We start from the raw sequence: 21,274 nt of genomic DNA, 5'->3' as shown, positions 1-21,274 counted from the left end.
CCTAGGTCACTACATACTAAAATAACCCACACATATATAATGCAGGAAGTATGATAATTGCATTATATATGTATGCTTCTTTCATAGTGTATTCATATAATTCTGGTGCTTCTCACACTTATTCCATGACATGGACATTGTAACATATTCACCCAGCCACTTTAGAAGGAAACTGCCTTGGCCGGTACTTTAAGTATCATATAGCGTTGACAGAGAAATTCCAATGAACAAGCATAACAAGAGAGGCAAGAAATCACATAAGCACTACTGAGATCACAGCACAGAAATTGCATGGCAGGGCCAACCTATGACAGCAATATGCCAGCAGCTGGTACCAACTTCTCTCTGTCTTTTTAGGTTTTTATTACTGTGGTGAGGCATCATGAATCATGGCAACATTTACAAAAAGAAAATATTTGATTGAGGCATCTCCCTTAAAACTTCAGAGGTTCCATTGGTCATCATGTCAGGGTGCATGGCAGAGTTCAGGCAGATGTGGTGCTGAAAGTCAGAGTCCTTACATCTTGACTCGGAGGCAATGGGAAATTGACTGACACTGGCCAGCACCCTGAGTATAGGAATCCTCAATGTGTGACCCCACAGTGACATACTTCCTCTAATAAGGAAAAGTAAAGTCCTAAAAAGCCACAACTCATCCACCTGTCACTAGTGGGAGCTGACAGACTAGAGACTGACAGCTGGGAATCTGCATGGGAAAAAACTAGACCTTCTGAATGTGGGTGACAATTATGAGACTTGATCTGTTGGGGCGCCCTGACAGCAAAACCAGGACCCATCCCAGATGCAAGAACTGGAGTTTTGGAGACCACTCCCTATGGGGGATGCCTTCCTCTGTCCTGATAAAGGATGGAGAGGATTGGTCCTTCCTCAACTTTGTGTGCCAGAGTTTGTTGATTCCCAAAAGAGGAAATTACTCCTCTATGAAGAAATTACCATTTGTGAGGAGTGAACAGGAAATGCAATGTGGGATAAGTAGGGGGCGGGAGATGGAGAGGGAGGAAAAGTATGCTGGTATCTAAAATGAAAGCAAAATGTTTAAACTAAATTTAAAAACAAAAAGTGTATGATTAGTATTGTTCACCCAAAGTGACTGATTTTGCTGTCATTTCTCTATATGTAACAGGAATTTGGAAAACAAGTTTATCCCAATTTTTGTTTACAGAGTCTGTGTGTGAGAGAGGTTTTCAAAGTGTGTACATGCGACATACCAGACAAGACAGTGTTGGATACCATGTATGTGGAGTAGCAGGTAGCACTAAGCCTCCAAATTTGAGTGATAGGATCTGAACTCAGGTCATCCCCTAGAAGAATGTGTGCTGAGCCACCTGCCAAGCCTGATCATACTTTTTAGGCAAAACACTAAAAGTCTTTCACAGATTAAAAATAATGAGAATAAAAGAGCCTACATAAGTAAAAGAGTAAATAAATAATCATTGGGAATTTGATACATCAATATTAGTATACTGTATGAGTTAAATTTGCCAAACTTACTGCAACAATAGTGCAAATCCCCATGAGATTACATTCAGACTATCACATTGCCACAATCAGGTCCTTTTTCATAATGGTGACTCAACCAGCTGATTTCCTGCCCTTTTCCTCCCTTGCAGTGCACCCAAAAAACTATTTTTTCTACTCTGGTCTAAAGGCAGATATGATTCTCCACATGCAAATACTTTCCTTGTGACTGCAAGGGCACGGGGCACTCAACTACATGATCAAAATGGATGATTTTAAAACCCCGACATCATACAGTCACTTAATTAAAGAAGGGGTAAACAAGATCGCAGTAAGGTCATTGCCCTGGAAAGCAAAAGACTGGGATCAAGGCCACCTGTGTCAACATGATAGAGCTTGTCTCATAAACATTTTCTCTAAAATACTGGAAGTGCTGCTGTGCTAGAATTAATATTCCTTTCGAATGAGACATAATTCCACAGACTAAGAGATCAATAAAGAAAAATATCTGTAGTGGTTGCATACATTCATCCCTTTCTACACCTCAAAGAAGAGAGAGAAGAAGAGAGTGCCTAAAATGAGACAAAGTTACTCTGTCCAACAGCCCAAGTTGTCCTCAAAGCAGCTGTGTATATCAGGCAGGCATCAAACCCACAGCAAGCTTCCTGCTTTTGACTACCAAATGCAGGGATTAAAGGCATGCACCACCCCTGCCTGGCTCATCTTCAATGTCGTTTAGGTTCAGTCTCCTGCTTGCAATTTGAAAAAATTAAATAGTGACAAAAAACTGAAAGTCAGAAAGTCAGGACAGTTAGGAACTGAAAGAATTCCACAGAAAAGATATTACCATAATTATTTCATACTACACTGGTAACATGAAACAACAGGTCATACTTTACTGACAGGTCCTGAGGTAGAGGTGCCAGAAGATGAAAAAGATATGAAAGGAAGAACAAAGAAATGATAAAAGCTGGGGCAGGGAGGTCTCTCTTAAGTTTTTTCTTATTCTAAGTAAGCCTCATAAGAGGAATAGCTCCTGGTATACTATTTCCAGGGGGAAATAGAAGACTTCTAGGAAGTCACCAGAAAGCATACAATGAAACTAACTCAGAAGAAGGTTTCCAAATAAATTAATAAATAAATCGGCATAACAGGAACACAGGGTATGCAAATAACACTACTGCTTAAGCACACAGTGGCCTTAGGGACCAATAACCACAGCTCCCTATGATAGAAAGATTTGCTTTCTCAGATTCTGAAGGAATCCCCCCACAACTGCCCTGGCTTCAGACAATTATATTCTCTCTGAAACATCTTCCTGGTTTTAATGGAGGAGCTCTATTTTACTCTAGATACCTCAGGGCCCGATGGAAAATTCCTAGGGCTATGTCCCAGGCTTTTTCTCACCCTGCCAAGCATGTTCTTGGGTTTGAGAAGGAGCTATGATCCTTCTCCGTGAGTGTGGACCTAAATGGAAGTTTTGCTCAGTTCAACCTCAACACAACAGTGTCTTCCTTGTCAAAGTCCTATATTATCTTGCCCATCTGGAGAACTATGATATTTTCTCTAGAAGAAAACTGGACCTGTGTAGCACACCATACACTACTGTTCATTGTGACCCAGCAATGCCATCTTGATCTGTTTGGAAAAGTCAGGCTCTGTAATATGGGGATGGGCCTAGAGGCTGTTTGTACATCAGGGTTTTCTACTTCTTCATAGTTTGGAGACAAATGTCTGGACAGTCATGGAGAACAAATGTGTATTTTAGCATCCTACTCTCTAAGAGGCCTACTTAGCACACTATTTATCTTTGGGTTATTTTGGTGGGAGCACTCCCTCAGCTAAATCCAATTTTGTGTGATTTTCTATCTCCTAAGAAATGGTAAATCCTTTATATCAAAAATTCTATTCTTCCGCATCACAGCTTAGCATTGGAGTGTAATCCAACATGAGAATGCCATTTATAGTCTTCTTTGTGGCCCATGCCTTTAATCGCAGCACACAGGAGGCAGAGGCAGGAAAGTCTGTATGAGTTTGAGGCTAGTGCAGTCTACGGAGCAAGTTCTAGGTCAGGTTACAAAGCTAAACAGAGAAATCCTGTCACACAGAAAAAAAATCATTAAAAAGAAAGAAAAATAATTCCATTTACACCATGCACAAAATTAACTCCTAATGAATCTTACACTTAAATGTTAAATGTGAAATGCAGAACTTCTAGAAGACACTGGAAAAACTATGCCTCTCCAAGTTCTGCAACTTGCCTTCCCTATGCACCAAAGGCACATTGGTGTTGTCTACATAGATGTTTCTACAGGAAGCTACCAGATCAAAATGCATTCCACAGATGCAGCCCACAGAGTGAAGGATTCACAGGTACGCAAAAGGGTCTGGGGATTGCCAGTACCACATGGGACCTCACCGAACACCTAATGTGGATGCAGGTTTCTACCCAGCCTCTTTGAAGGCCTGCCACACTGCCCCCATGGCTTCCCAATCTGCCCTCCTGATCTTGGAAGAGCATCCCCTCACTCACCATGCTGTGGCTTCTGTGCTCATAGGTGCTCCCCTCACATCCCATACAGCAGCACTCACAGCACAGCAACAAATCCCCTGCCTCCTGTCCTGCTGTAAAACCAAGCCTGCAACATGGCTCCAGGAAGAGTTCTGCTAGACTTGTGACTGGCAGGTTGGCCTGGTGTCCCTGATTGGCTGTCGTGGCTTGATTGACAAGAGCACTTCCTTAAGGGTTAGAATGTGCTTAAAGGCACAGCACAGGGTTCCCTGTCCCTGGCTTCCACTATAGACCCTGGCATTTTAGAGATTTGCAGAGACATGGTTTTCAGTATCACTCACCCCTGTCTCCAGGAGATGACCCAGTTCTCCTCTTGCAATTCAAAGTTCATTCTCTTCCTCCACCTCCACACCACGTGCTGAGCTTGCACAGACAGTTACACAGTGAATTTTAGGACACAAAACAAGATGTTTGTGCAAGCTAGTGGTTATGCACACCTTTAATCACACCCCTAGGGAGACAGAGACAGGCAGATATCTGTGAGTTCTAGAACAGCCTGGTCTAGAGAGAGAGTTCCAGGACAGCTTCATAATCACTGCAGGAAAGCCATGTTTAGAAAAACCAAAAAAAAGCCAGATGTTTGGGTCAAGCAGTGGCAGTGCACACCTTTAACCACAATACTCAGGTGGAAGAGCAGACAGTTTGCTGTGAGTTTGAGACCAGCTTTGTTTACAAGAGCTGGTTCCAGGACAGGCTCCAAGGCCACAGAGAAACCCTGTCTTGGTCTTCAGTACACAAGCTTATTTGAAAGGAATGGGTTCTAATGCTAGTAAAGGAATAAACTCAGTAGCCAGAGCTATGTTGAGCAGGCAAAGAGAGAGATCTCCTTCTTCAATATCCCTTACATATGTACTCTGCTGCCAAAATGTGTGACCCAGATTATAGATGGATTTCATTCTCATGTTGTTTATTAACTTTTTGAGATTGCATGTATCTGTGTAGCCCTGCATCACATTCAGTTGAGCATGCAGGTGTCCAACTCAGGAAATCCAACTGCATCAGTCTCCTGAGACCTGGGATGAAAGATGTGCACCAACACCAAGCTGGTTCAGGTGGATTTTATCACCTTAAAAGATCTAGATTCAAGATATGTGTTCTGATTTTAAAACCTTTAATAAGAAATGCCTGCTGGCAGGTGGTGACAGAAGACCTAAATCCCAGTACTTGTGAATCAGAGGCAGCTGGATCTATTTGAACTCATGACTAGCCTTGTCTACAAACTGATTTCCAGTTCTGGCTCCATATCTACTGAGAAATTCTGTGTGGAAAATCCTCCAAAGAAACAAACAAAAAAGCCCCTCCTCTTGAGATTAAGGTAATTCCAGAGATAGTCAGTTTGGCTACCTAGAAGAGCCATCACAACCACCAATACAGAAATAAATGAGAAAGACTTCTTACCTTAGGTGACAAGGAGCACATGGATGTAATTTCTGAAGTAATTCTGGTCCTAAACAATGAAAGCATGTGGATTTTATTTGGGAGTCTAGAAATGTTCCTGTGGAGTTCTCCCTATTCTGAAGCATAGTCAGTAAACAAATCCACTTCTGCACATGATCACAATGTAAAAGATATAATAATAACAAATATTTTTATCTTGGGGGTCACCAAACCAAAAGGAATTGCATTGAATGTTCACCGAGTTATGATGGAGGATAACCACTGATCTAAAGGCTACTGAGTGAGACTCTATGGTCCTGAATGGGAATAGCAGTCTCCTTCATGCTGGATAAACTGAGTCCAAAAGATCCAAATTTAAGAGCTTCTTACTAAGAGGCAGAAACTCCTGAACCAGAGCTGTGGCCTCTTCAATCCAGTGATAAAGAAAGGAAGAGATGACCTTTCCACAATATTTGTGGTCCCTGAAAAGACAGGCACTTGCCAGTAGAAGGCTGTCTCCTTGCCCAGGTCATTGACCTTTTCTGAAGCCTGGTTTTTCACATTCTCCAAGCACTGCATGCCCTACATTACCTGCTTATGCTCCACCTTAAGCTTTTTATATCAAGGATTTAGCTTGTAGTAGGGCCTGGACCAGCAACCAAAGAACTCCATGAATACAGGACTTCAAGGAACACAAACAATATCACCACATTTTTCCTTTTTTGTCTAAAGTAAAAAGTTATAATTAATAAAACAAAAACTAAGTACAATCAGTTCAATAACTGTCTACAATATATACAGGCAATAAATGCATCAACAATGTCTAGCCCATCAGCATTTGACTAATTCAGAAAGAAATACTCCAGTTTCCCTCCTATTTTCTTCAGTCCAAAAAGTTGTACCTAATTTGCTTTCTTTTCTTACTTGCATTATCAAAATTATGTTTTCCACTCTCAACTTTGTACACTTTACATTTCATAAATGAATTTCTTTTCTGAATCTGATAAAAAGAAAAAAACTTCAACTGTACCTATAAAATCTTCAACTCCATCAGAGATCCAAGAAGGAAATAAAATTACCTGAGTAAGTAGGAAGTGTTAGCAACTGACTTCCAAAAAATGTGATAAATGACTGAAACTGCTGGCTGCCTGGACAGGCACTGAAGGATCTTCTGTAACCTAATGTCATGCATCTGTGGCCTACCACCTTAGCATATCTGACAGACTTTTATATGAGGCAGTATTTTTGAAGGACTTTTCCACCTTGTATTAGAAAGGTTTGGCAATCATTCTCTTTTGTGTCCTAATGGCCCAATTTGGACAGCACACTGTCAGCAGTTGAGGCAAGAGCACTTTCTTGCCCAGTGGCTTACTTTGGCTGTAAAGAAAGTAAAGCTGATGTGTAGTTTCTTTAATGCCCATTATCTACTCTGAAGTGTATTGTTGCTGCCAGGAGCAGACATATCTGATTTTCATAAAAAACAACAACAAAACGCAAAAATATGTAGCCAGGCAGTAGTGATATACAAACATAACTCTGGGAAATCCATCAATTCTGAAAGCCACTGGAATGAGTTATCTCCATTTAGAAGGTGATGTTAAATTTTATTCCGTACTTTAAATTTATTTATATTTATTTAATGTGCATTGGTGTTTTGCCTGCATGCATGTCTGTATGAGGGTGTCAGGGCCCATAAAACTGTAGTTACAGACAGTTGTAAGCCACTATGTGTGTGATGAGAATTGAATATATGTCCTCTGGAAGAGCAGCCAGTGTTCTTAACTGATGTACCATGTCTCCATCTCCATCATTCAGTCCTTAAGCTGCAATTGTAAATGGTGTCTTTCAAACCAGAGACAGTGTTTCCTTTCTCCTTCCTTGGTTACTGGAACTTTGATGATGGTGTTTCCTTTTTAATAATCAATTTACTTAATTTTTGATCTTTAAAAGTTTCATGAATGATTGCCTATATTGTCAAATTAATAAACAAGTACTTGTCCATTAATTAACAAGTATCTATCAAATTGACCAAAAAATAATAAAATTTAGCCATGTATCTAATGGCTCTGGCTATTTTAGAAATGTTTCATCAGAAATAACACTCAAACCTATGCTTCACTGTCTCCCATATCATGGAGCTTTATTCAATAGGAAATGATATTTTCTGCAAATTTATGTATTGTGGTAATAAAGTAATTTTTATATGTGTGTGTAATGTGCAGTAACAATATAAATTCAAAGTTAGTACCTAAAAGTATAGAAATTTAATTGACTTGAGATCCCATTGTATTATTCAGGTTTCTCTAGAGTCACAAAAATTAAGAATAGAATCTCTTTGCCTTTCTTTCTTTCTTTCTTTCTTTCTTTCTTTCTTTCTTTCTTTCTTTCTGTCTGTCTGTCTGTCTGTTTATCATCTATCTATATCTATCTATCTATATATATATGCACATATCATCTATAACTATCTTTCTATATCTGTTGTCTATGTATCCATCTCTATCATCTATTTATCTCTATCTGTATCATCTATCTATATGCTTATCATCTGCCTATATCTATCTATCATCAGTCTATCTATATCCATCGCTTTTCAACTATCACCTATGCACATGTGTCATCAATCTGTGTCTATCTCTATATTTATTTCTCATCTATCAGTCTCTATCTATATCTACATTATTAATTACATAAACTATCATCATTCTATATCTATCATTTTTCTATTATTATCTGTATCTGTCTATTTATCTATATCTATTCATATATTTATAAATATAAAGGCACCCACATTCATAAAAGAAACATAACTACAACTCAAATCACATACTAAACCCCACACACTTATAGTGGGAGAATTCAACACCTCACTCATACCATTGAACAGGTCTACCAGACAGAAACTTAACAAAGAAACAATGGAACTAACAGAATTTACCACCCAGTTAGACATAACATATATCTATAGAACATTGCACCCAAACAATAAAGAATACACCTTCTTCAAAGCACCACATAGAACCTTCTCTAAAATTGACCACCTACTTGGCAGTAAAGCAAACCATAGCAGATACAAAAATAGCTTTAAATTAGAATTCAACAACAACAAAAATTGCATAAACCTCATAAACTCATGGAAATTGAACAATGCTCAACTGCATCACTCTTGAGTAAAGGAAGAAATAAAGAAAGAAATAAAAGACTTCCTAAAATTCAATGAAAACAAGCCAAAACATACCCAAACCTTTGGGATATTTGAAAACAGTTCTAAGAGGAAAATTCATAGCTCTAAGTGCTCATGTGAAGAAACTTGAGAATTGCCACACTACAGAATTAACAAAACACTTGAAAACTCTAGAACAAAATGACACAAACTCACCCAGGAGGAATACATGGCAGGAAATAATCAAATTGAGAGCTGAAATCAATAAAGTAGAAACAAAGAAATCAATAAAGAATCAATGAAAAAAGAGTTGATTCTTTAAGAAAATCAACAAGATAGACAAGCCTTATCAAACCTATCTAAAAGACAGGTTTAACAAAATTAGAAATGAAAAAGGGGACATAACAACAGACAATGGGGAAATCCAAAGAATCCTCAGGTCATATTTTGAAAATCTGTACTCCACTAAATTGTAAAATCTAAAAGAAAGGGGTTATTTTCTGGATAGATATCACTTAGCAAAATTAAATCAAGAAGAGATAAATGATGTAGATAGATCTGTATTCCCTAAAGATATAGAAGCAGCCATAAAAAGTCTTCCAACCAAGGTAAGTCCAGGGCCGGATGGTTTCATTGTGGAATTCTACCAAAAATTCAAGGAAGAGCTTATACCAATACTCATCAAATTGTTTCACATAATAGAAGCAGAAGGATAGCTGCCAAATTCTTTTTACAGGGCTGCAATTACATTAGTAGCCAAAACAAATGAAGACACAACCAAGATAGGGAATTATAGACCAATCTCCCACATGAATATTGATGCAAAATACTCAATAAAATACTTAAAATACTGGCAAATCGAATCCAAGTGCACATCAGAAAAATCAAACATCATGATCAAGTTGGCTTCATCCTAGGGATGCAGGAATGGTGAAACATATGAAAATCTATCAATGTAATCCACCATATAAACAATCTAAAAAGAAAAAACCATGGTCATCTCACTAGATGCAGAAGAAGCCTTTGACAAATTCCAACACCCCTTCATGATAAAGGTCTTCGAGAGAACAAGCATAATAGGAACATACCTAAATATAATAAAAGCTATATACAGCAAACTAACAGCCAGTATCAATCTAAATGGAAAGAAACTAAAGGCAATTCATCTAGAATCAGGAACAAGACAAGGATGTCCACTCTCTCCATATCGCTTCAATATTTTACTTGAAGTTCTACCTAGAGCTATAAGACAACAAAAGGAAATCAGGGGGATATGAATTGGAAAGGTAGAACTCAAACTTTCACTATTTGGAGATGATATGATAGACTACATCAGCAACCCAAAAAATTCTACCAAGAAATTCCTACAGCTCACAAACACCTTCCACACAGTGGCAGGATACAAAATTAACTAAAAAAATTCAGTAGCCCTACTGTATATAGACAATGAAGTGGATGAAAAAGAAATCAGAGAAATACCACAATTTACAATAGCCACAAAAACCATAAAATATCTTGAGGTATTTCTAACAAAACAAGTGAAAGCCCTGTATCACAAGAACTTTGAATCCTTTAAAAGAATTAAAGAAGATACCAGAAAATGGAAGGATCTCCCATTTCATTGGATAGGTAAAATCAACATAATAAAAAATGGCAATCTTACCAAAAGTGACATACAGATTCAATGCAATCCCTGGCAAAATAACAGCATAATTTTTCATTGACCTCAAAAGGACAATCCTTATGTATATGGAAAAAAGAGACCTAGAATATCCAAGGCAACACTGTACAATAAATTAATATCCGGAGGCATCACCTTACCTGACTTCAAGCTCTATTGTAGAGCTATAGTCCTGAAAACAGCTTGATATTGGCACAAAAGAATACAGGTAGGCCAATGGAATCAAATCAGAGACACTGATATCAACACACTCACCATTGAACACCTGATCTTTGACAAAGAAGCTAAATCTATACAATGGAAAAAAGAAAGCATCTTCAACAAATGGTGCTGGCATGTAGAAGTCAACAGATAGATCCATATCTATCATCATACACAAAACTTAAGTCCAATTGGATCAAAGACATTAACATCAATCCAGGCACACTGAATCTCTTACAGGACAAACTGGGAAACACCCTTGCATGAATTGGTACAGGAGACTACTTCCTGAACATAACACCAGTAGCACAGACACTAAGATCGACAATTAATAAATGGGACCTCCTGAAATGGAGGAGTTTCTGCAGAGCAAAAGACACAGTCAACAAGACAAAATGACAATCCACAGAATGTGAAAAGATATTCAGATACCCCACCTCTGACACAGGGCTGATCTCCAAAATTTGCAAAAAACTCAAGAAGCAAGACTCCAGAACACCAAAGGATCCAATTAAAATTGGAGTAGAGAACTAAGCAGATAATTCTCAACAGAGGAGTCCAAAATGGCCAAGAGACACTTGAGAAAGTGCTCAAAATCTTTAGCCATTAGGGAAATGCAAATCAAAACAACTCTGAGATATCACCTCCCCCACTTCATAATGGCTAAAATCAGAAACACTAATGAGAGTTTACACTGGAGAGAATGTGGAGAAAGGGATACACTCCTCCACTGGTGGTGGGAGTGCCAACTAGTACAACCACTTTGGAGATCAGTATGGAGATTCCTCAGAAATATTGAAATTAGTCTTAACACAAGATCCAGCAATTCCACACTTATGCATATACCCACAAAATATACACTCATAAAATGGCATCTGCTCAACTGTGTTCATAGTAGCATTATTTGTAATACTAAGAACCTGGAAAAAACCTAGATGCCCCTCAACTGAATAGTGGATTAAGAAAATATTGTCCATTTATACAGTGGAGTACTACTCAGCATAAAAAAATGGAATCTTAAAATTTAAAGGCAAATGAGTGGCACTGGAAGAAACCATCCTGAGTGACGTAACCCAGTCACACAAAAGACAAGTATGGTATGTACTCCCTCACATATGGATTTTAGACATTGCCAGCCTGCAACCCCACCACCAGTGAGTCTGGGTTCAGGGAGGACACTAAGAGAGATATGCATGGTAACCCAAAGAAATGTTAGTGGATGCCATCCCGTAATTGGATTGGGTGGGGGAAGGGGAGTGTAGAAGGAGAAAGACAGAGAAAAAGAGGAGGGTAGAAGAGTACATGGGAGAACAGGTAGGTTGAGCCAGAATAAGAATAGAGGAGAAAAGGATGGGAGATACAAGAAAAGAGGGAGCCAGTATAAGTTGGAGGAGAGATCTGGCACTAGTGAGATCTACACATATCTACAAGAATGACACCAACTTGTATTAAAGCTGCCTTAAATGTCCTCCCATGACAATGAGAATGATGACTACATTATATGTCATCCTAGAACTCTCATCTAATGGATGATGGAGGCAGAGGCAGCCACTCCAGCTGTGAATTGAACTCCGAGAACTCAGTTTCAAAGAAGATTGATGACGACCAAAGAAATCAAGATCGGGCTAGCAAACCCACAGAGGCAGCTGACCTAAATAAGAGGGAACACATGGATCACAGAGTGAAGACTGAGCGGCTTGGGACTGATACAGACACCCTCCATCCAAACCAGGGTGACAGGGAGGAGACCTTGGAAATCTTTGTGAACTGGGAGAGTGGAGCAGCAATTATTACTGGCATACAGAAGGACTCTGGGAACCCATGCCATGTCGCGGACTCTCTCAGCCTGGACATAAAAGAAAGAACCTGACACCTTCCCAGGATGATGTGACAGACCCAGAAAATCCCTCATGTAGGTCTTTGCCCAACCTGGGGAGTGTAGGGGTGGGGTGGGAGTGATGAATTTGGAGGGTTGGGGTGGGGGAGGAGGGAAGAGGGAATGAACTGAAAGTGACATGCATAAAATATTAAATAAAAATATATGGAAAACCGGGGCCATGGTGGTGCATGCCTTTAATCCCAGCACTCAGGAGGCAGAGGCAGGTGGATCTCTGTGAGTTCGAGGCCAGGCTGGACCGACAGCCTCCAAAACAATACAGAGAAAACCTGTCTTGTAAAAACCAAAAAAAATATGGTAAAAAGAAATATGTGCAGCATACCATAGACACGTTCTTCGTCTTCCAATGGGCTATTGCCCTTAGCTGTGAAAGAGCTGATTCTGTGATTACACACCACTTAGAGATGATGGCTCTTATGGGTATATCTACAGAAATAAAAATTGACAATGAGCCGGGCAGTGGTGGTGCACGCCTATAATCCCAGCACTCGGGAGGCAGAGGCAGGCTGATCTCTGTGAGTTCGAGGCTGGGCTGGACCGATAGCCTCCAAAACAATACAGAGAAACCCTGACTCGTAAAAAACAAAACCATAAAACAAAAAACAAAAAAATTGACAATGATCCAGGTTATGTCTCCAGCAAATTGGAACAGTTTTTCAATAGTATAATATAAAACATGTAACTGGAATACTTTGCAATCCTACAGGACAAGCAGTGGTTGAAAGATCTAATCAAACCTTAAAAGAAATGCTTCATAAAAAGCCAGGGGGAGCACAGACCCCCAAACGCAAGATACATATTGCTTTGCTAATGTTGAATTTTCTTAATGCTAGTGAGAAAGGAAAAACAACTGCAAAAAGACAATGGACTACAGAGAAAACCTGTAAGCTGAAGCAACCAGTGTATTTTAAAGATATCATGACCTCAGTCTGGGTATGTGTTACGCTAGGGAAAAGGTTTTTCTTTTGTTTCCACAGGAGAAGAAAAATTTTGGATTCCATCAAACTTAATCAAGATTAGATCTGAACAGAAGAAACCCCAGGAGGAATAAAAATGACAGCTCATCAACAAGGTCATATTTTACCACATTCTACTATGTGTAAGGAAACCTCATAAAAGTAAAGAGAAGTGTATTGCTTTTGTCTTTACAGTAAAACTCAACTCCATACAGTGAAAAATACTGGATGTATGGATTCCTGAAGAAGAACAAGGAAACCACCTTGATACCATTGTGTGCTATCAATGTCTGAATACCTCTATATTGTTCTTATAATATCCATTTTCTTTGCTTTTTAATATGATTTCTTCCCCATTCATTTAACTGAAGCTGGCTTTGGAGATGGAATGGCTCTCCTACTTTTAATCCAATCATATTGTTAAAATAAAATTCAGAATTTCTCTGTGATACCAAAGAGCCATTGATATAAGGTAGAAGAAAACAAAATTAGGGACAGTCTTCTGTATATGGTTCTGCTTTTGAAACTCTATTCTCCTTCATGTTTATTATCTTCCTTAGGGTTTTCTTTCCCAGTATGCATACATATAGAAGTTGAAAATTTCTTTGATAACATTAATGTTTGAGTATTCCAGAGATAAAGGAATCTCTTGACAGCAATCTTCAAACAATTAGGTAAGAAAATGGGATCCCACATCATCGAATCCACCTGACAAGCACCATCCTGAAACCGGTTAAGGACTACATCAATCAACACAACTCCAGAACAAGGACCTGATACAGTGCATCTTCCACAATCTGACCAGAGCTTCAGATAAGAGCTCCAACCAAAATTAGAACTCCAAACAAGAAGTTCAATCAAGCCTCTCCTGCCAAACTGAGACTAATTAACCTACTTAAGTCTCTTGTTAGACTTTCCCACAGGTCCACATGAGATTTTCATCATCCCATTTCTGCAGGAACTAAATTTGAGATTTCCATGCCCCCTCTCCCTATTATTGATATTAGAAGATAATTTACACCTGTTAGTGTTAGTTTTCAATTATTTTAGGGTTGAGATTGGAAGGAGGTGTTCAGATTTGGGCATCCCTTTCATATAAGTTTAGAATTTAGATGGAATAGATATGTTTAGCTTGGGATATAAGTAGATTATAACTTATTTAACACCCTCTATGTATATATTTGAGTTGTATCAAATTTAAATCTTCTATTTATACTAAAAGTTGAATTGTAGTGGTGAGACCCATAAAGCTATCTGCCCTAAGTGTGGGGATAAGTAAATTTAGGATAAAGGAATGTGAAAGAGAAATGAATCCCTTTTCTTCTTCTCTTCTCAGAATCTGGAAGTCTGACACACTTTCAGTCCTCTCATTTTTATGTGAATAAATATATTATATTCCATATTGAGTTGTTCACCTTCATCACCTGTGTTGTAAGTCAGGGATGCTCTTCTATATTGAATTCAATCAGTTATAAATATTTTGAATTCTTCCTAGAGGGACTTAATGGGGTCTTAGCTCACTGGAGACTTATTGTTCATTTGAACAGTTTGCAAAACCAGGCTGATTATAGTGGTGGACCCACCAAGTGGGTCTAGTCCATGCACAGGAATTTGTCTGTCAATGAGACCTTGAAGGGTATTGGTTCCTAACATTCATAATGTTATGTCATATTTGTGATGATTTCATTCCAGGATGACTTGACAATATAAAGTAGTCATCTGGAAGAAACAATTTCTCAGTATATTCTGAGAGATCCTGTGGTATAAAAGCAGCATCAGGCATTGATCTCTCTTCCTTGCCTTGCAAAGATATGTTCTCCTTCACAGGCTTTTGTGCAGGTTCCTACCAAGCTGGCTAGTCTGAAGCCTCCTCCCAAAACTGCTTAGCTGGATCTTTAAGAGACACTCCTAACTCCTAACTACACCTGGAAATCACTAATGGCCTAGGGTAGAGTGCACATGGGCTTGCTTGTTTTTACTTATCTTTTAAAATACACTAGAATTTGAACTGAGAAGTAAACTGTGATGGCAAGATTTCCAATCATCTAGACATAGTAATTTGGATAAAAATTAATAGTGTTTCAAGGCTTGAGCACAAATCAATTATGCATGGCATGGATCAGATACCATGTGAATGTGAACAATTTGGAAAACTGAAATTAGCCAGCACATCACTGTATTGTGGGCTCTTATTATTCCTACAGGGAACAAACCTGCCTGTGTTCAACTACTCCACCCTTAATTCCTCTTATAACCAGAAAAATTTGTTTACACATGTAGCAAATATGCACTGCAGAAAGCCTTTAATCTGCAGATTTAATGCCCCATGTGGGAGATTCTAAAGAATGCAGAAACTTGAGTTAAATGAAAGGAGAGATGCATGTTTCGATTTGTGTTCCAGGAGAGATTCTTGGATAGGGAAATGTGAATTCTGGTTAGCAGGAGTCCATGTTCATTCCACATGACATCAGCAGGAACTTCCCTGTCCTGGAGACCATGGAATCCTGTGATGTCACCTGTGTTGTAGCAATACCAACTGCTTTTGCAGGGGAGACAGACCAGAGAGAGGCCTCAGTTTAAACTGTGAAAAAGAAAATGTTCAAAAGGAAGTACAGTAAGTCCTAGGCTAAAGATGGGGAACTCCCTAGAGAAGTTTGTGTTTAGCTTGGACTTTGTGTAATGGAGAACAGGATTTGGGGCTTCTGGGAATAAATTGAACTAAACTGTCTGACAGATCTTCTGGAATTCAAGGATTCCAGGCTAGTAATTTGTCTATCCTAGAAGCAAGGAACTGGTCATGCAAAGATATTGTCCTCGGAGCTCTTGGTATTAAATATCACAGTAAAGTGTTAGTTAATGGAGGACCAGCATCAAAATGACGCCAACTGGAGGGAGAGACTAGAGGAGCATGTCAGCTCTAGGCAGGTCATCACTGTCCTTCAACACCCATGGGTAACTTTAAGTACTGTGAACAAAGTCTGTCTGCCCTATGTTGCTAGTGACGTGACTTTGTGAGTCTGGTGATCACGTTTTGCATCTGTATGTATTCTCAAGCCATCTATAGTCATCTTCTTGGAGTGACATGCCAGGATGTTTTGGATTCTGAAGAAAGACCTACCTGCCTGTGGACTCTGGTAATTGTGTCCCAGCTTCTAAACCCACAGACTTGTGAATTATGAGGTAAGTTGAATGGAGAGTCTGCACTTGTGAATAAGCCTGAGGAAGTTATTTCTTTCTTTATGTGAGGTATGTGCTGAGGTGCAATGGGAAAACGGGTAGCTGAGAAATGCAACTACATTCAGAGGTACGAGAGCTGAGATCCCCTGCATGGACATCTCAAGGATGGGTCAGAATCCACTGGTGTTTCACTGAGTCAGAGGCAAGGTACATTATGGAACAGTTTATTTTTGGAACCCATAGAAATCGAAACCATATTTTCAGTAGTAACAAGGTGAATAGTATAAAGCAAACATCATAAAGCAAAACAAACACACTATTACATTTAAACGTTCTTGATTTAGATTTACATATACCCAACAATACGTGAACAACCTTTGTAACGCGAATGAATGTAAGGGAAGTCCTGGGACTAATGACTCCATCCCAATCAAATACAGTGCACAACATGTTATGAACCAATCAGCATTCTATTTTTAATGCATATTCTACAAAAAAGAGAAAAAGTAATTTTTAAATTCTCATAGGAAATATCTGTGAAAATGTTGCAAAGTTAGACACAGAATGAAATTCTTCATATAAGTAATACATGGACTGAGATGAACTGCTAATTAAATTGTAATTGATATTGTCAGAGTACACACAACTCTTGGGTTACAAATATTTCTTGCAGAGAAAATAAAACATAAGAAAATTATATCCTCTAAATCAAACTGGCCTTTCCTCCTGCTAAAGACCCCAGTCTCTTTAATACAGGGTCTCAATGCATAGGCCCAGCTAGACTGGAACTCAAAATCCTTCTCCCAGCCTCTAGAATGTTACATTATGGGCATGGGTCAGATGACCTAAACAGAGAAGTTCATAACAAAAATCTAATACCAGTTTATTTTGATTTCATTTTTACAAAGGATCACACATTTAAAAAATTACATTTCATCTACAAAAAAATTAACCATTTTATTTAAAGTAGAAATAAGCTTGTTTTACAATCCCAGTTTCCTCTCCCTCTCCTAATCACCCTCCCTGCTTCTGGCCCCTTATCTAATCCACTTTCTACTCCCTATTGAGGGTGAGGCCTTCCACGGGGAATCTTCAAAGTCTGTCATACCATTTGGAGAAGGGCCTGGGCCCTCTCCTGTTTGTTTAGGCTGAGAGAGTATCCCTCTTTGTAGAATGGGCTCCCAAAGTCCACTCATGTATTAGGGATAAATACTGATCCACTACCAGAGGCCTCATAGATTGCCCAGGCCTCCTAACTAACAACCATATTCAGGGAGGTGGTCCGAACCCATCCTATGTTGGTTTTCCAGCTTTATGTCTGTGGTCCATGAGCTCCCCTTATTCAACTGTTTCTGTGGATTTCTCCAGTCTGGTCCTGACTCATTTGCTCATCACTCCTCCCTCTCTAAAACTGGATTCCAGAAGTTCAGTTTAGTGTTTAGCTGTGGGTGTCTTTTTCTGCTTCCATCAGCTACTGGATGAAGGCTCTAGGAAGGCATATAAGGTAGTAATCAATCTCATTATAGGGGAAGGTCATTTAATGTAGCCTCTCCACTATTGTTTAGATTGTTAGGTGGGGTCATCCATGTAGATATCTGAATATTCCCTATTTCCAGATTTCTCTATCAACCTATAATGGCTCCCTCTATTATGGTATCTCTGTTCTTGCACTACTCTATTCTTCCCCTGACTCAAATCTTCCTGATCCCTCATGTCCTGCTCACCCCTCTTCTTCTTCCCTTCTCTTTCTCCTTACTCCCTCTCCCTTCCTTCCATTATTCCAATTAGCTCAGGAGATCTTGTCACTTTCCCCTTCTCCAGGGGACCATGTATGTCTTTCTTAGGGTCCTCCTTGTATCCTAGCTTCTCTGGCAGTGTGGATTGTAAGTTGGTAATCCTTTTCTCTATGTCTAAAATCCATAGTTTATGCTGGAGAAGATGTGGAGAAAGGGGAACAATCTTCCACTGCTTGTGGGAATACAAACTCATACAGCCACCTTGGAAATCAGTATGGAGATTCCTCAGGAAAATGGGAAGTAGTCTACCACTAGGTTCAGCAAGTCTACTCTTACGCATATACCCAAAAAATGCACATTCATACAACAAGGATGTCTTTTCAACTATGTTCATAGCTGCATTTTTTGTAATAGCAAGAACCTGGAAGCAGTCTAGATGCCTTCAACTGAAGAATGGATAAAGAAAATCGGGTATATTTACACAATGGAGTAATAATCATCAGAAAAATCTAAGGAATCTTGAAATTTGAAGGCAAATGGATGGAACTAGAAGAAACCACCCTGAGTGAGGTATCCCAGTCATAAAATGACAAAAATAGTATGCACTCATTTATATATGGATTTTAGACATAGAGCAAAAATTAATCTTATGCTATTAAAAATTATTGTAGGTATACAAAGAAAACAGTATTGTTCCCAAATACCCAACAACCATTATATGAAGTAGTTACCATACTAGTAAAACTTTATGTACATTTCGAAGTTTTCAGTTTAACTAGTTTTCTTTTGATATAAAGAAAAATTTAAAGATTGACTTCAAATTTATTTTTAGCAATATAAGATATATGAACTTTATTGTATAAAGAAAACAGCTATCACCCAAAAATTATTTTTCTAAATTAAAATGTTTTAAACATATATAAAATTGTAAAAGGACATGCTTTCCCACTAACGATACTTGACATAATATTCAATGATATGAAAAAACACATTCTAGTTCACTTCTGTTCCATTTTCAAGTCACTGTATTGAATGATACATCATGAAATCGATGGTTGTGCATCTGGGGAAGTTTTCAATGGAGCTCTTTTCCATTGGTGTGTATGTTTTAATTTGTCTCATGTGGGTGTCTCTTCCATTTTGGTGATTGGCTAGAACAGCAATCTGTGTCATGAATATTCAAGTTGGCTTCTTATGATTGTAAGTTAAAGGAAAATATGTCAAGCCAATTGTTTTCACCAATTCAAGTTGCTGAATTTCTTGAAGGTTGTGAAAATTATTTCTACTCTGACTGAGATTTTGCTTGGAGTGTAGCTTTCATCAGATTTATAGTCTGCATATATAAACAATGCATTCACTGTTGTTTTTCTTCTGAATTGGATGTTCACTATGTGAGGTTGAGAGCCATCAGATTTCCAGTAAGTTTCTAGATTGTCATCTCAAAATTGATCCACTCCAAAACCTGGTTTACAAGGTGAGAGTGACCACAGACCTTGAGACCTGATCTGCCTTATGGTTGCACTACTTTCCAACTGCTTGTGATCAGCACAAGGAGGTGTCTTGTTTGTCGAGGCAATCCTTAAATCGTTCTTTAATCCCAGCACTTGGAGGTAGGCTAAGGTAGAGAGAGGCAAAAGAAGTCCAAGGCCAACCTTTTCTACACAGAGAACTCCAGGGATACACTGAGAGACCCAGGTCGGCCGCAATCCAGTTTCACGCAGGGCCCGCCACATGCGCCCACCAGTCCCTCCCGTGGATCGGGGGCTGCAGGGTGCCCCTGGAACAATTTTAGGTCTCAGAATAATCTGTATGTCCTCTATATTTTGTCAAAATGCAAGTATACTTGTGTTCATCATCCTACAGTGGATTCTTGAGAGCTGTCACTAACACCACCCCTCCTCAACAAATGGATGTGAAACAGCAGATGGAGAGTCAGAACACCCAACTAGAGCAAGAGACAGGAGAAAAAACAGAGTTAAAATATTGACTCTTCTCCATCATTGAAAAGTGTCCTGAAAATAAATATTATTTTTCCAATGTAATCATGACCATCTTGACTAAATAATTTCATCTTTTGTTTATATCATCTAAGACCTGAGCTTCTGAGTTTTTAAACATTTAGTGTGTCGATATGCAAAACTCAGTATCTCTAAATGCTTACCCGAAGCAGAATATTATTGAGTCCAGGCCCTATGGGGTATCTATGAGTTGCTGGTCAGCTAATAGGGACATCCTGTTTTTCAGTCCAAGTGAACCCTATTTCTGAGACCTGGCTTACTGCCCTGGCAAGGCCCCACTGATATCAATATCTACCCATGAGGAAAATAAGATCTTTCCACCTGGCATTTTTCGTCTGTGTTATAAGCCTACTGCATCCTCTCTACAATGAAGAAGAGTCCTCTTACCCCTCGTCACATAATAATCAAGACGCCAAACATACAGAATAAAGAAAGAATATTAAGAGCAGCTAAGGAAAAAGGTCAAGTAACATATAAAGGCAGACCTATCAGAATTACACCTGATTTCTCCATGGAAACGCTAAAAGCTAGAAGGTCCTCGATAGATATTCTGCCTACACTAAGAGACCATGGATGCCAGCCCAGACTACTATACCTGGCAAAGCTCTCAATCACTATAGATGGAGGAAACAAGATATTCCATGACAAAACTAGATTCAAGCAATATGTGTCCACTAACCAAGCCCTACAGAAAATTTTGGAAGGAAAACTCCAACCCAAGGAAGCTAACTACAACCAGAAAAACATAAACATTAGAGAATCCCTCTCTACCAACAGCCAAAAGAACAAAGGGGTGAAATTCCACACATAATTCCACCAACAACAACCATCGCAAATCGAAGAAGGATGAGCAATCAATGGTCATTAATGTCCCTCAATATTAATGGCCTTAACTCACCCATAAAAAGACACAGACTAGCAGAATGGATTCGAAGACAGAACCGTTCCTTCTGCTGCATACAAGAGACACACCTCACCCTCAAAGACAGACATTACCTGAGAGTTAAAGGTTGGAAAAAA

The 21,274-nt window shown here is 38.9% G+C and overlaps 1 pseudogene; it reads right to left on the bottom strand.

Annotated features, from left to right (window-relative positions):
- Positions 1-19,256: 19,256 nt before the first annotated feature.
- On the bottom strand, positions 19,257-20,133 carry LOC121138561 (annotated as a pseudogene).
- Between the last annotated feature and the right edge of the window lie 1,141 nt (positions 20,134-21,274).

Source organism: Mesocricetus auratus, unplaced genomic scaffold (genome assembly GCF_017639785.1).
Source record: "Mesocricetus auratus isolate SY011 unplaced genomic scaffold, BCM_Maur_2.0 contig_12268_pilon_obj, whole genome shotgun sequence".
In the NCBI taxonomy this organism is placed as follows: domain Eukaryota; kingdom Metazoa; phylum Chordata; class Mammalia; order Rodentia; family Cricetidae; genus Mesocricetus; species Mesocricetus auratus.
Note: the sequence above shows the minus strand (reverse complement) of the source record. Positions and strands in the feature narration are given on the sequence as shown.